Here is a 5444-nt window from a genome sequence, read left to right as displayed (position 1 = left end):
TGTATTTTTTGTAGAGACAGGGTTTCACCATGTTGCCCAAGCTGGTCTCAAACTGCTGGGCTCAAGCGATCCTCCTGCCTTGGCCTCCCAAAGGGCTGGGATTACATGTGTGAGCCACTGCACCTGGCAACAATAACTATTTTAAACCCACTCTATTGAAAAGCAAACATTCTTTGTAGGCCATACACTCTGATGGGAGCTCAAGCTGTATCAGCTGAGGACTGTTAGAGGTCAAAGAGATAATACGAAAAACATGTAGAAACATCAAGATAAATAATAATAGTAATAAAGCATCCGTGGCATCTTAGTAAGGTGACTATGTTATGTTAGGGACTTTCATTAGGAAAAAAAGAATGTTAAATGGGATGATGAAGGAGAGGAGCAGCTAAATGAATACTTTGAATCAGTATTTATTGAAGAAGACAATGGGGAAATTCTTGTTCCAAGGACATATTTTATGGCAAAGCAGAGAACGGCCTTGACAGAGATTCTTCAGTCTCTGAGGAGAAAGGTATGGAGCAACTTGAGGGACTCTGTGCAGTAAATCACCAGGACCAGATGGTGTTCATCCATGGGTTCTGAATGAGATAAAGTGGGAAATCTCGAGTTCAGTGACAAGGATATATAAGAGATGCTTAAAAACAGCCAATATCCCTGAAGATTGCGAAGTCATTAATATGGTATCAAATATGTGTGTGGAGTGCGTGTGTGCACACATGATCCTTGAGTATCCTGGAGCCTTTGTATGGGCTGGGGTGGGGAACAGGGTTGATTTTCTTTCTTTAAAAAACAACAACAACAACAACAACAACAACAAAAAAAAAAACAAGAAAGACTCCTTAATGAAACAAAGGACAGGGAAATTTTAGGTAGCAGAAAGAGCATCAAAAGATAAGAGGCCAAATTTAAGAGCTGTTTAATAACATTGAGCAGTTATTTTCCAGGCACTTAGGGAAACACTAGGATATAAAGACAAATAAACATGCCTTCTGTCTAATGAGAAAGTTTATAAGCTAATGACTTTGGTTATTTTCATGGTCCTGCTACTGGCTTTGATGGTAATTGGCAATGTAGCACCTCTGGCACCACCAGTGGATGTAAGAAACATCTGGTAATTTTTTCTCACTAACAAAATCATAAAGAAAGTTTCGGGTTTTTTGGCAAAATGTGGGGACTGGGAAAGCAGAGATAGACTTTCACCTCTTTCCCATAGGAGTCAGTCTCTGAATCCTAAGAGTTATCCATTTGGTAATAATGGTAAAAACAGAGTAGCTAACATTTATTGAGTGCTTACTAAGTACCAGGCTCTTGCTTGATTCTTTACCTGTATCTCTCATTTCTTTCTCTAAACAGTTAATAAATAGAAGACCTAGAATTTGAACTGTAGTAGTACAATTCCAAAGTTCCTGCCTTTAACCATGACTCTATACTGCCTCTCTATGTGTGTGTTTTATTCGTAAAAGGGAATTAAAAGTTTCACAAAACAATTCTTACCCTTATTGCAGATGATTCTCTTCTGTTTTATTAAAAGAACGGTGCTCTCAAACCCCCAAATTGATTTCATGGCCCACCAACAGGTCACAATCCATAGTGTCTAGAGAAATAAGAGTAAGTAAGTAACCACATCCTCTTCAACACAGAGGAATGCAAAGCTAAATGAAAGCTCTGGTATTGAAATCTCAATGCATTAGTAAAGGTAATCAGACCACTTTTTAATTGTCTCGGACCATTTCGAGGTGCTTTTAACATGGGGGCAGCTGCTATGTTCCTTCCACTCTCCTTACTTTAGAAGAAACTTAGAAAAGTGTTCATTTCTTCACATTGAATCGTTGGGAAAGAACCCTAAGGGTTAAAAAGCTATTTCTTACTTTGACCTGAAATCTGACCACCTGAAATCTATCCACTAATTCTGGTTCTACCACTTGGGACACACAGAATATTCTAATAATTTTTCTACCTAATATCCTTGAAATATTTGGAATGCATTAGTGTTTCTCCTGGTTGTTTTCTCCTTCAGCATAAACATTTCTAGATCTATTAACCATGGGTGAGTAAAAACTCAAAACCCAATCCAAACTGGCCTAAGCAAAAAGGGGCTTCATCAGCTTATATAATAGAAAAAGCCAAGGCTTGTCCTAGCTGCTGGCACAGCTTGATCTGGGGCCAAATTAATGACACCAGGAAAGACCAAACTCAGCATTATTGTCCACCATATTTGTTCCGATCTCCCGTGGAATATGGCTGAAGCAGCCTCAGACTTACATCTTCTCATGAATAAAGTCCAGCAGGAAAGTTCATTTCTTTCCCAGAAGTTTCAGCAAAAATTCTCTTCCATCTCAGCGGCTCTGAAGAGGCCATGTGCCCAGTCTTCCAGCTCTTACTGTGGTCAAAGGCACTGGATGCTTTGATTAGCCAAGCTTTAGTCTACCTCTAAGAGGGAGATTGCAGGGGAGGAGTCTGGGATAAAGAGAGGCTGGATAAGGAAGAGGCAATAGATGTCCATTGCAAACTGTTGCTCACATTTCAGTGGTAAACTACTTCATCAAAGCAGCCTACCAAACATCAAAATAAAACACACCGGTTAGCCTTGAAAGTTCCCACAGGTTGGGGGGAGACAGATTGGCGCTGGGCAATAATGCCACAGTTATGCCCACCCATACACCGAAACGATGCCCCAGTAGAATAGTAACTCTTTACTCCTCACCTGCCATCTCCTCTGTGTAGCTTTTCCTATTTCACGCCCTTCATAGAGCTCCTATTGGCACTTCTACTATATTGCAATTATTTGTGTTGCAGGCTATGTTCTTCCTGACTGTGAGTTCCTTGAAGATGTGGATTATTTTATGAATCTCTATATTGCTCACACCTTGAAAATGCTGGACAAAGAGGCATATAATGATTGCCATGTGAATGAACTGCCCTGAGACCATCGAAGAGGATACTCCATAGCAGCTCTTTGAGCATGCTATCAACCTGCATCTTTCTCAAGCTGCATGGATTTTGGTATCCACACCCATAAAATCAACAGAAAAAAAAATGCTTTCAGATTCCCTGGCATCCTGGGGCATAGGTGGGTAACACAGCAAAGCTGAGCAGGAGAAATGGGAAGAAGACAGTGTCTATTAGACAGATGGGCTTGAAATTGTAGACCATGAGCCCAAAATGTAACAAATGTTAGAATTAGCAGTCCATAGCAACTGAGTTTAGGACTGACTCTCTTTACTCTGCTTCTTTTTAAACTGCCAGAGGTGCTGGGAAAGGGAAGAAGGTTAGGGATGAATCTGGAGAAAAACGAGCCTTGACTATGGCCAATATGAGATCTGATTTCCTACCCTCAGTTAAAGTGGGAAGAAAAGGCTCAACAATAGGTATTTACCCAGCATCCTGTGTGGAAGGACACAAACACGGTTCCCCATCACCGGGTTCACGTGCTATTGGCAAGAACTGCAAGAATTACTTACCTTGTCTCACATATTATTTAAGACTGAGGCAATACTTAATGCCTCTACAAAATGGCTTAAGCTCCTAAGATAAAAGAAGCTATAGAAATGAAGAAACATTTAAAACTGTTCAAAGCATGATGTAGGCTAAAAAAATGAAAAAAAACTGTTATGTTGATGAATCCGTCAATGCACAATTTTATGCCAACACAATTTTATGCAGAAGATGCAGATGACATAAATGTTTTTCCTTCACCTCAAATAGGGAGTCAAGTTGGAGAAGCAAGCATGAAAACAGAAACTAACCTTAAGCCAAAGCACAGGCCCTTAGCAATATTACTATATGCCCACCAGTCACCTGCCTGTGGAAATGAAATCATAACCATTCCCCTTTGCTCCCCTTCCTCTGCCACCCATCACAGGCAGTGAGTACTGTCACAGGGGTATGAAATAGCAAACAATGATGCCGATACTTTTCTTACTGCTTCCTAAAGACAGTCACTATTTATGGAACAACAGTTTGTAAGCTCAAAGTAATGATGGACAAATTGATTAAGAGATGCTTAATCTAAGGATTAGCATTCAGCAAATGCTGCTTAACATAGCCAACAAGGATTCAAAAGAGGAAGCAGCTGCGTTGTTCAGGAATTTGTTTGTAATAAAAGAGTAAATTTTTTGCCAGTAAAATTTGGCCTTAGTAAATTCTTTAGCATCATCTCTTTCTGGTTGGAAGTCCCAAGCTGGAAACTTCCTGGGATCAATATTCTAAAGACATGGTTCCTGGGTCTGAGGGGGAGGCAACAGCACCAGAGACATCAGAGAGTTCTGGGCTCCATCCCTTCCTAACAAAGGAACTGTCTGAATTCTCTTAGCCTTGGACATCCTATCCACAAAATAGGGCTGATAAGCGATACTTTACGGGGGTTGTTGTGAACAATAAATAAGCAATCATGCATAAAGTTTCTAGCACTCTACGTCGGAGCTAAGAGGTTTTCAATCAATGTTTGTTCCTTGCCCTCCTTCCCTCGTCTTCTAGGGAGGGAAGTATACTTCTAGGGAGGAACAGTATACTTCTTCAGTATACTGTTTTAAAGCTACATTTTTGGCAAAAAGTGCAAAACTCCGTCTCAAAAAAAAGTTACTTTTGTTAGCCACTAAACTGTTTAAGGTAAGTAAATGAAGCATTGACATTTTTTCAGAAAATGAATTTTTTTTCTTTCGTTGTGTTTCACATCATATAAGCACCTTTACCAAAAAGCCTGAGAATGATGATGAGAAAAACAAAAAGCAGTGTGAGTATCGGTGTGGATTCTTTCTGTAAATTAAAGTCGTTCTTCTAGTAAGTTGATGAGGGGACAAGAAGGAAGATGGAGGAGACAAAAATTCAAAAATTTAGGGATGTCTATTATGTGATAGGAACTTAGTAGGCATGTTATATAACATTACCTTTTTGTTGTTGTTGTTGTTGTTGTTGTTGTTGTTGTTGAGATGGAGTCTCTCCTTCTGTCAGCCAGGCTGGAGTGCAGTGATACAATCTCGGCTCACTGTGACCTCCGCCTCCCAGGTTCAAGCGATTCTCCCACCTCAGCCTCCCAAATAGCTGGAATTACAGGCACCCGCCACCACGCCCAGCTAATTTTTGTATTTTTAGTAGAGATGAGGTTTCACCATGTTAGCCAGGCTGGTCTCGAACTCCTGACCTCAGGTGATCAGTGCTGGGATTACTGGCATGAGCCACCGTGCCCTGCCGACATTACCTCCTTAATAAATATGGTTGTATCTTGACCCCTTTGTGACATCAAACCTCAGCTCTGCACCTTGATAGTTGTGTGACTTTGGGCAAGTTATTTGACCTCTCTGTGCCTTAGTCTCAACATTTGTAAAATAAGGAAAATAATAGTGCATAACTCATAGGATTGTTAGAATTAGATGAGTTAAAACATGTGAAACCCTTAGAACAGAGCCTGGCACATAGTAAATATTGAATAAACATAGTTGTTAACA

General features: G+C 40.2%; 1 long non-coding RNA gene across 1 annotated transcript; it reads right to left on the bottom strand.

Moving 5' to 3' along the window:
- Positions 1-426: 426 nt before the first annotated feature.
- On the bottom strand, positions 427-3835 carry LOC105495185 (uncharacterized). The gene is made up of 4 exons (XR_011609249.1): positions 2705-3835; positions 2263-2457; positions 1495-1594; positions 427-578 (listed from the first exon to the last, which is right to left on the bottom strand). It is a non-coding gene; the product is annotated as an uncharacterized lncRNA (long non-coding RNA).
- Positions 3836-5444: the final 1609 nt, after the last annotated feature.

The sequence above is a fragment of the Macaca nemestrina genome, chromosome 1 (assembly GCF_043159975.1).
Source record: "Macaca nemestrina isolate mMacNem1 chromosome 1, mMacNem.hap1, whole genome shotgun sequence".
NCBI lineage: Eukaryota > Metazoa > Chordata > Mammalia > Primates > Cercopithecidae > Macaca > Macaca nemestrina.
This window is presented reverse-complemented; position numbering and strand designations above follow the sequence as displayed.